The sequence below is a fragment of the Equus caballus genome, chromosome 10 (assembly GCF_041296265.1).
Source record: "Equus caballus isolate H_3958 breed thoroughbred chromosome 10, TB-T2T, whole genome shotgun sequence".
In the NCBI taxonomy this organism is placed as follows: domain Eukaryota; kingdom Metazoa; phylum Chordata; class Mammalia; order Perissodactyla; family Equidae; genus Equus; species Equus caballus.
In genome coordinates this window covers 1,180,312-1,191,354 of record NC_091693.1, presented here as the reverse complement: position 1 = coordinate 1,191,354, position 11,043 = coordinate 1,180,312, and positions in this window count along the sequence as shown.

The window sequence follows — 11,043 nt, the reverse complement described above, 5'->3', positions numbered from 1 at the left end:
GAGTGAGGTGGGGATGCACCACATCTCGGGAGGTGTGACGTCGGCACTGGTCCATGAGACGGCCGCTCACTTCAGAGAAAGACGCCCCTCTAGATCTGCCCTGAGGCCCAGAGAGGAGGAGCTGCTGGCCTCCAGGAGCCCGACTGGGCGCTCATCCATGGGGACCAGAAGCAGGCTCCCTTAGCACCAACTGCCCCCATCCAGCTTCTCCACCCCACCTGCCAGTCAGAGCTCCGAGAGAGCATAGGCTGGAGCTCAGGGGGAGAATTCCTGGGCTGCAGTCCCTGGGGACACTCCCCAGGTGGGCAGCTCTGAGGGCTGCCTGGAGACGGGAGCCTGGTCATTGGCAGGGGACAGGAGAGCGCATGTTGGGGGAGCTCAGGCTTGGAGGCCAGGCAGGGTCTGCGGGGGAGGGTTCAGCCCGGCTGATTCCTGTGACCCACGCAGGGGAGTTCTCGGAGACTGCAGAGCAGCTCGGGGTGCTCAACGACATTGTCCTCTGGACACTGGGAGGCCGCTGGGGCCTGTGCAGGGCGGCGGCCTGAGATCTGTGGTGGCTCCGGATGGCAGACTGTCTCATTCATTGTAGGGGTCAGATCCCAAGCCGAGGACTGCAACTCCACCAGCAAATAGTGCTGAGGGGGCCAGGCCAGCTTCCAGGATGCCCTGCGTCCCTGTTCAGTTCCTGCTACGGCTCAGCCTCATGGGGAATGGGACTCAAATTCTCCAGGCCTAGCTGCCCTCGGACTCCACTTGCTTCTTACTGGAAGACAGTGATTTTGATTTTCAGCTGCACCACTGGCCTAGGTGCTTCGCCTCACTGAGCTGAGGTCTCTCCTGAGAGGGGGCCAGACGATGCCTCCCTCGTGGGACTGTTAGGGGAAGTGAGGGCACCCTGTTGGGGCAAGGAGCACAGCAGCTGCTCCGGGAACACCAAACCCTCCCATCCCTGATCCTTTCAAACCAAGACTTCAGTTTTCTCACTTTAATTGACTCAGCATATCACTCAACATACTTCACTTAAATTAAAAAAAAAATAAAAACTTACGTAATCGCCAGCCTAAGTGGTTGCATTAGCCTGTTATTCTGTCATCTTTTTCCAATAAACAGATTATCTTCCATCCATTTCTGTGGATGGATCTGGGGGATTTGCAATGTGCAAAGCAGGTGGATTGATCGGTTATTGATCAAGAGTGAATTATGACCCCTTCAGATAAAACGCTTCCCATAAACACCATCCAGTAGCTGCTGCCATCAGGCTGTCTCAGGGCTCCGGCAGGCCGATAATCAATACTTAGTATTAGCATCACAGATGGCTTTATTGAGAGGCTCTTCAGGCGTGTTGAGGTGGGCTCCCCCACTGACCTCATGAGGGAACAACAGCGATCCGTCCAGGTTCAGGTGCCACCTGCACGAGGCTGCGGCGTGGTGGGGGGATGGTGGCCCGGGTATGTCCCAGCTCTGTCCCTTGCAGATTTATGTTACTCTTGCCCTTTTGGTCTCAATTTTTCGTCTGTAAAATGGGATTTCTACTATTTATTCTGCTTCCTTCCCAGGGCTTTTGCATCTCTGGGAACAGGAACAGAAGGGTAAGTGTTTCTGGAATGCGGAAGCCCATTAAAGCGGCTTGTTGCCCCGTCCTTCCCCTCCCACCCCAGAAACTCTACAACACGCCCTATTTTTCCTGAAGGTTGGAATGGCTTCCAGACAGCTCTTTCTGCTTCCTGATTCTTCCTCCTATGCTCCCCCCATTGCAGAAAACACACACACACATGCACACCCGACCCCCCACTCACACAAGTCCGTTCAACAAGGCTGTCAAGCTCAAGTTCCTACAGCAGAGTTCTGGCCACGCCCTTCTCTCACTCCACAGCCTCAAGGCTCCCTTTGCCCACAGGGTCAAGTCCAGGCTCTCCTGTTGGGCCTCAGCTTTCCCGGTGGAGCTGCGTCTCACTGTGCCTCCTGTCTGTGTCGCAGTCTCACTGCAGTAGCTCGGGCCTCCTCCAGCTGCGCCCATTTGTCCTGCGTTCTGGGTACTGAGTGAGGTCAACACCGAGCCTTACGTCTCTGTGGCTCCATCTTCTAAAAGCTGCCCTTGTGTCCTCTGCCCACTGCCTGGACACAGTGACACAGCAGTCGTAGTTGCTGAATTAAGAGCAATTCAGCTGAGTTGAGAGTAAGGTTTCCTTTACATACATAACTGAGACGAAGATGTTCACCCAATGAGCTGTACAATCAGGGCAGCACGTGGCTTGGCAGGTGGAGTGGTTGGTGATTCCAGAAAGGTCAGCTGTGACTCTGGGACAAGGCTGCCCGGTGGACAAAGGGAACTTGGTGGAGCTGCTCTGCGACGCTCTCGGATTCCGCTTCTGCCTCTCCATGCATCCTCTGGCGCAGCCTCCCCTGCACCCTACAGCAGGCGTCTTGTTTTCCCGACTGCTCAGAAGTCATTGCTCCTACTTTGGTGGCTTTTCTTGGAGCTCACACGTCCCTCACTCTTAGTCCCGGTGGGTGGCAGGGCTGACCCCTGACACAGAGTGTCTCCTTGACCAAACTCTGCTCGGCTTCCTCTGAGCGCCCTGGATGAGACCTGGGCCCCGGCGTGGGCTTCCCTGCTCCTGTTTGTGTGTCCACCCTCAGCAAGAATCCGTCTGGGTTGGTTAGCCAGAATCTTCCACCTTTGATGTCTAATTGGGTTCCTCACCCTCCAACTTCTGCCAGGAGATGTCTGACCCCCTGGCCTGCCCTCAGCAAGAATCTTGTTGGGTGAGTGTAGCCAGAATCTCCCCACCCCTGATGTTTCCTCTTAGTAATTTTCCATCCACTGCCCCCTAGCTGCTCTTTCGTAATAAATTCCCACTTGTCCCTGTTGTATTTAGAGTTGAGCCCGATCTCTCTCTCTCTACCCCCAAACCCCACTGCTGTGGTCCTACACCTATCGCTTTGGTCCTGGGTAAAGTAAGTTCTTTAATAAGTGTCATGAGTAATTTTTTGTTTAGCCCTCCTCTCTGTCCCTTGACCCCAGTCTAGCCACCAGGACACTGAATTCCCCGGGATGCAGTGACTGATTTGAGGATGGTTAGGTAGTTCACAGGGGTCCATGTGAGCCTTGGGCTGAAGTGTCTGGGAGGGGAGGGCCTCCTTTGATTGGTAAGACGTGAGCCTACACCACTCTCCCACCAGACAAGAAGGCTCTGCTGGAGAAGAAACCGCGGGGAAGCGCGGAGCAGAGAGGTGGAGGCCGACCACGCCCCGAGACCTGGTTGAGCCTCCGGACCCCTGCTCACCAGAAGCTACTCCCGGCCTTTCCAGTCCTGCTTGCTGGTGGCCCCTCCTGCTCTCCTTCCAGGTAAGCCGTATTGAGATGGCTTGTTTCAGATGAACAGAGAGCGTCCTGGTGCTAGTTTTCTCTGTAGGTGCCACCTCCTGAGAAACCGAGGAAGAGGGAGGGATCACGCAAGCCCACCACATGTGAGGGCTGAGCTCGGCATCCCTCCAGGTCCTCTGAGCCAGAGCGCGTGCCCGGGCCCCGCCTCTGCAAAGGCTCTTCCACAGAGCGATGGTTCCCTGATGTCGGAATCTCAGGCCTCTGCCGTGCAGGGAGACCCCGGTTGCCTCACACCCCCTGTCCATGCGCCTCTTAGGAGAACAGCTCTGTTCCCAGGAGGTCATGAGGACACCGTAGCTGTGGCACCGGCCTGGGGCAGAGCTGTGACCAGGGCCCTTCGCTCCAGGAGATGAGCCCTTCACATTCCTCTGCTAAGGACTCTTGATTTCCCTTGGAAGCAGCTTCTTTCCACTCACTTACCACGGGAGGTTGTCTCACGCAGACGCCCCCGAGCGTGGAGGCTGCCCCTGGTGCCTCATCCCAGCAGCTGGGGCTGAGTCAGCCTCGGGTCCTCGTCCTCCCAGGAAAGGAGACTCGTCAGGGTGCACTGCGGGCTGTTGGGGGGGGGGGGAATCTCGGGATGCTGGCGTCTCCCCCTCGTTTCTGGGCACAGACTTGATCCAAAGGAGAGAGCAGCCAGGCTTGACGCCCAGTCGGCGAGATGCCTCGCTGTCGGCCGTCCTGTTTCCTGCCTGCAGCAAACTGCCACTGCAGTCATGGTCCTACTGGGGAGGGGCCACTCATCTGGGTGATGAGGAGAGAACTATTACAGAAGGACAAGCTATCTACTAATTTTGAAGAATTTGTAGGAAAAAAAGTAATATCTTCACTCTCTACTTCTCCCTCGTTCCCCACTTGTGTGAAGTTGCTGGAGGGGCTAAAGGGGAGGCCGTGGGTGTGTCCCATGGCTTTGGGTCCGTGCATCCAGATGGCCTGAGATGCGCTGACCGGACCCTGGGCTGCAGGCCAGTGGAGGAGCGAGGGGCAGGGCGTGGGATCCTGTTGCGCAGTTTCTGGCACAACCAAAGGACTCAGCACTTGCCGTAAGAACGAGGGCCCAGCGACGTGGCGGATGCTCGGGTTCTGCAGAAGTGGGGCCTGACATGGGGGTCTTGTGCAGGGGCCTTGCTGAGGGACTGCTTGCGAAGAAACCTGTGCGTGAGCGAGGGAAGCAGAACGGGGCGGGGAAACGCCCAGCGAGATGTGGGTGCAGCTGCAGGCTCCGCATGCCTGGCCTCCCGGTGCTCAGGAGTGACGCGCACCGCAGAGCCCTCTGCACCTCGAGGCCGGCAGGCTGCCTTTCATAGCCCCTATTTTTGACTGCACGCCACCCTGGGCGTGGCCGACGGTCTCCCAGGCATCTCTGGGCAAGGTGGATTCTCTGGAAAAGGGGTAAGCTGTGAGCCATTTGCAGCCGCACTCACAGCAGCAAGCAGCCGGGGGACAAGCACCCGGTCTGGGAGAGAAGAGCTAGGAGGACCCACAGCGTTTCCTGCAGTGGCTTTGGCGTCAGACTGCCTGAGTTAGAATCTTCCACTTCCTTTTTTTTTCTTTTAAGAGTTTTACAATCTGATGTCTCTTTCTCTCTTTCTTTTTTTTTTGGTAAGGAAGATTGGCCCTGGCCTAACATCTGTTGCCAACCTTCCTTGTTTTTTTTCTCCCCAAAGCTCCAGTACATAGTTGTAGGTCAATCCAGTTCCTCTATATGGGACGCCGCCTCAGCATGGCTTGATGAGCTCTGTGTAGGTGTGCGTCCAGGATCAGAACCCACGAACCCTGGGCCACCAAAGAGGAGTGCACGAACTTAACCACTCGGCCATGGGGCTGGTCCCCCGAATTCTCCACTTCTAAGTTGTGCCACCTGTTAAGAGAGAAACTGAAGCATATTAAAAAATGTAAGAGTTTATTTGAGCAAAAATCCATTCAAATCAGGCAGAGTCCATCCACAGGCAGAAAGGAGCTCCGAGGAGACGTACGTAATGAAAGACTTCTACAGCTAGAGGGGAGGCTGTGCCAGGCAAAGTGGCAGGCTGGTTACGGCAAGTTCCTTTCCCTTAGCCGGCAGGGGTCTGTCAGGCAGCACCTACCTGGTGCTGATCAGGCCGCTCCTGCCCGACTGGCTCAAGGTTCCAGTTTTGGGCAAGCCGAGACTGGAATTAGGTGAAGTCTCGCTTTGGTGATGTGGGGCTGTGGCTCCGTTTTGGGTCTGCTGACTTGCCTTTAACACAGCTTAAGCTCTCCCTGCCTCAGGTTCCCCATCTGTGAAACGGGGCGTTACAACGCCAAGATTTGGAGCAGCGCTGGCCGTCGGGGTGGCGGCTGTGCTGATTGTCAGCACAGCGCCGGGCGAGCTGCGTGTCCTCCCCCGGAGCCCCCTGAGGCAGAGCGGCTTGCAGCCCCGGGGGGGGGGGGGGCGGGGGGCAGGAGGCAGCGGGGGCGGGAGGAGCTGGGCCGCTAGTGTGTCTCCTGCCGCCCCCAGGCCCAGGCTGTGGGGACAGCGGCCTCCCCAGCTGCAGTGTTCACTCTCTTCCAAAGGAGCCTGTGGAAGTTCAGCCCGTTTGGGTTGCGGACAGAAACTGCCTCTAAACCCTCTGAGTTGACTCCTCCTTCCTCCTCTCTCAGTGCCACCGTTGTCCCAGGGAAAGGGTGCAGGAGCAGCGCGGCTGTCAGCCCCATTCCTCTGCGGGTTTGTAACCTGCCGCCTCTGCTTAAACCCACATGGCACTTGTCACTCTTCTGTTGCTTTCTTGCCCAGAGGGCTCCGTCCGACCCCGCACGTTTGCCTTTTTGTCTGTGTGAGAGGGCTGTATGAGCACTGTGTGTGGGGGGGTGCGTTGGTATTTTTGCGGGGGCCTTCTCCCTCCCAGGCAGACTTCCCCTCCAGCCCGTCGGCTCCTCTGCTGCTGCCTCACTCGGGGGCCGGATGGAAGGGCGGGGTTGCTGTTCCTTCCTCGGCCTCATCCCTGGGAGAATGGGCTGACGTGTCTCCACCTGAGACAAGCGCACCTGGCTCTTTGTGAGGCGTCTGTGTTCTGACTGCTGGCTACATCTGTCCTTTCATTCATTTATGCAACCAATACTAATTAATGCCTGCCGCTAATTAGAGCCTACCCAGGCCCTGGGGTATGTGCTGCGGGCCCTGCTGCCAGCAATTCAGACAGGACGCCTGCGCTCCTGGAGCCCGCCCTCTCCTGGGCCGTGTGAATAGTGTCTGAGGTCAGCACCCGGGACAACGCGAGCACAGGATGGTGCCAGGTTGGGAGACAGGCTCACAAGGCTGATGATGTCCGAGCTGGCTCTCAAACAGAAATTGTCTGAGAAGGTGGGGGAGGGGATCCAGGTGGGCCCAACTCTAGGCACTAAGAAAGGGTGCGGCATTCGAGGAGCTGCTGGTGTTTGCATGGCTGGAGCATTAGGTACCACTAGGGGTGGCAAGTGGTGGTGGTTGGGGGTGTGGAAGTTAAATAGGAACCAGACGGAGAAGGTCCTGTGAGCTGTGCTAAGGATGGTGAACTTTGCCCTTTGCCTAGCAAAGGACATGTGAGTGACAAAGGACAGCTCTGTGGTACACGGTGGAGATGAAGTGGATGGAGGAAGCCTGGAGGAGGGGCCTGCTGAGATCACCAGTGATGGCAGTTATCTAAGAGAGAGGCAGAGAGGATGCTGGAAAAAGGAGAAAGGGCGATCCTGTACCTGACTGGTTAGGGAGAAGGGAGGGGAAAGGTGAGGGATAAAACTTAGAGCTTTCTGCATTAGGTGTTGGTGGAAGGTGGTGTTGCCGTATAAATTAGACACTCCAGCTGAGGAGTGCTGTGTGTAGCCAGTATACAGCAAGCAAGTATTTCTTGAATCCATGAACATGGTATTGTAGAGACAGACCCTCCCAATTAATCTAGAAATTCAATGCAATTCCAATAAAAAATCCAACAAAGAATTTTATGGAATTTGTCAAAATCACTTCTAAATTTTATTTAGAAGAATTGAAGCCCTAGAATAATCATGATAATTCTAAAAACAAGGAGAAAAGGGGTGGCACTTTTTCTATTGGATGTCAAGATGTACGATGAAGTTATAATGAGCATTAGAGTGTGGTACTGCCTCAAAGGTCAGTCTCTCAGCAGAGCGGATGAGCAGCCACGCTCACTCACTTCCATGTCGTTCACGACAGCTTTCACCCTGCAACGGCAGGGATGAGCTTTGTGGCAGAGGCCCTGTGGCTGGCAAAGCCTACAGTATTTACTATTTGGCCCTATATAGAAAATATTGCTGGGGGCCAGCTCCGTGGCCGAGTGGTTAAGTTCGCGTGCTCTGCTGCAGCGGCCCAGGGTTCGGATCCTGGGCGTGGACATGGCACTGCTCGTCAGGCCACACTGAGGCGGCGTCCCACATCCCACAACTAGAAGGATGTGCAGCTAAGATATACAGCTGTGTATGGGGGGGTTTGGGGAGATAAAGCAGGAAAAAAAAAAAAAAAGATTGGCAGCAGTTGTTAGCCCAGGTGCCAATCTTTAAAAAAAAAAGAAAATATTGCTGATCTCCAGCCTAGAAACAGACTCAAGCGTTTACAAGAACCTGAGGTGTGATGGACACGGTGTGATGGGTCCGGGCAGGGGGGCCTTCCAATAAATGGTGCTCAGACGTTAGCTTTCCTATAGGAAGAGAATTAAAATTAGATCCTTACCTCATTCCATAAACAAATGCCAGATGGATTAAGCGCCCAAATGTGAAAAGCAGAGCTTTATAACCCTGAGAAGGTAACAGAGGATCAGGTCCTGATCAGCTCAGGGTAGAGAGAGGTTTTCCAGATCAGGCACAAAAAGCACAGCTGGTAAAGGAAACGATTGTTATGTGACAACTGCTACTGTTACTACTACTGCTACACACTCACACACATGCAACACACGCACGCAATACACCCACACACGTGCACACACACACACATGCACACACACACGCACAATCTGTTTGGCAAGAGACACCATGAAGCAAGTTTTGTGGCCAGAGCAGAGGGGAGAATTGCCATGCGGATGGGGGAGTGGTGCCCAGCACACATCAAGAAGTCGTGTGTGTGAATTTCCTTGTCAAAGCACCAACAAGCAAACAGAAAAGTGGGGAAAGGTCAAGAGCAGGAGTTTCAGCAAAGAGAAACCATCCATGGCCAAAGATAAATGAAAACTGCTCACCACATTACTCATCAGAGGAACGCAAAGTAAAGCCAGTTGTGTACTGGTTCACACCCATCCAGCTGGCACAACTCGGGAAGTCTGATGATGCATGCCTCGTGTGGGGAAGAGGGGAAGCAGGGAAAGCCTCCACAGCTGGTGGGGGCAGAAGGGCGCGGCCACACTGGGCAACATCTGATTGAACTGAGAACCCGCTGTGTCCCAGAGCGTCTCCCACCCACGTGCACAGGGCATTCCTTGCAGCATTGTTTGTAATGGTGACAAATAGGAACCACCCAATGGCCCTGACTACGAGAATGGATCACCAAGCAGGTATATTCAAGCACTGGGCTCCCATCGAGCAGTCATGGTAGACAGCGTCTGGCTTGAAAAATCAATGCTGACAGAAGAAGCAAGTTGAGAAATAAGCTGTGATAGCATTTGTGTAAATTAAAAGACTCACGAGGCAGTGTATTTGTTGTGTAACTGTATCTATCTATTTGTCCATTCATCCATACAGCCCTTTAAAATTAAGATGGGGTATCTCTCATTGTCTTCAACCAAAATAAAATTAAAATAGCTACAAAAATATAAGAGTGGCTTCAGGGGAAAGCATTTTAATGAAAACTGCAAAGTTCTATTTCTTTCACAAAAAGTTATTTTTAGCAAAATCGAGAGCACGTTTCCCTTTGTTAATCATGGATGGCCGGCACATGGTTGTTTATTTTGTCCTCTTGATACATTTGGATTTCTGAAATTGAAAGAAAGACAGAGTCAAGAGTCATGAAGCTGTCAGGAGGTGGCGGGCCCTCATGGGGCCTGAACTGCCGGCTTAGATCTGGTGCAGGTGGGGTCCCAGCTTGGGCATCTTCTGTTCTGTGGCCGCCTTTCCATGTCTCAAATTCAGCATGCTGCACCTGACCTCAGGGAGCTTGGAGTGACTATCTGGGGAGACCAGGCAGACTCCAGGGAACCCAGAAGACATCAGGCAGGAGGGCCTGCGGGGTGAGGCGTGTGGCCCAGGTGCTCAGCCAGGAGACCGGCCTTCTGTGGGTGACGCTCACCTCTGCACCTCTGCCCCATGCCTATGCTCCCCACACCTCCCCACACAACTCCTGCATATGCTTAACGGTGGGTCAGTGTCCTCTCCTCCAGGAAGCCCTCCCTGTCCCCAGTCGGGGTGATGGGGCCTCCTCTGCCCTGGCAGCGCCCCGTGCACCGCTCTGGCTCTGCCTTCAGTACACTCTTGCATTTGTCTTTTAGTCAGAGTACTGGGTCTCTTCAGAGCATGGGCAACGGAAGCTCCACATTCCCCAGACCTCACACAACACCAGGCTTACAACGTACGCTCCATGTCTGCTTTAGGTGATGTGAACAAAAGAGGGGCAGGGGTTTGGATGGATTGGGGGCTCAGGACAGCCAAAGGCACAAGAGCCAAAGCGATCAGCACACAGTCTGCGGGCCAGACGACAGGATGCTCTGGCCGGTCCAAGGGCCAGGACACTCAGCTGAGGCCTCCAAGGGACTATCACGTCACTTAGCCAGAAAGTCCCGTAGCCCCAGGCTCCTCTGCATAAGGGACTCAATAAGGGTATGTGGACCAGGTCTGTCTCTCCCACCCCCTCCCTCCTCCATCTCTGGGAGCACGTCTCAGTGGCTACCCTGGACGGCGAGGAGAGGCAGCTGCACGGATGCAGCCCCTCCAGCGGGCCAGAGCCAGGCTCTCTGTCCTGGCTGCTCCAGCGAGGTCCCAGGATTAACGTCACTGGCTTTGGCTGGCTCCTGTGCCCATCCCTGAGCAATCATCACAATGGGGCATGTGTGGGTGGCCTGAGGCTAGGTCTGGAACCAGGGCAGAATCAGCGCCCCCAACCCTAACAAGGTTCTGAGTGTAAAGAGGGGCGGTTCTCTGGGGAAACCAGGCGAAGGGGTGTTGAGAGAAGACAAGGCAGTCCAATGCAGGGGCGCGAGCTGACATCTCTCAGGAGGGGAGGGGCAAGGGCGTGCCGCTCTCGCTGTCTGGGTTCCTGGCATTGGCTTGACCCCTTTGGAGGGCTCTGAGCGGAGGGGTGGGCTGAGAAAAGACTAGGATACTGGGACCTTCTCCCTGACGGCGCCCAGGGCCCAGCGAAAGCTGACTCCTGGGGGCTGCCAGCTGGCCTCGGCTCTTCCTTGCTGGGTTGGCAGCATTTCTGGCTCCTGTCCCAGGCGCTGTGGCTGAAATGTTTTAAGAAGCCATAACTAAACACTGAATTTTCGGAATTCAGGAGTCGTTCTTGATGCTTTTGGAAAGCGTGTTGTCCACCTATTAAGCTGTGGGTTTTGCATCCAGAGAGGATGGAGCTGCACTTGACATTGGATTGTAAATCTGAGTTAGTGGCTCACCTCCGTGGGCCTCAACTAGACATTAAGAAAAAGAAACTGGACGGATGTGGCCAACGCATGGCCTTAGCCGAGAGGGGAATTGTGAGTGCTGTGAGGTTTTACGTGAAG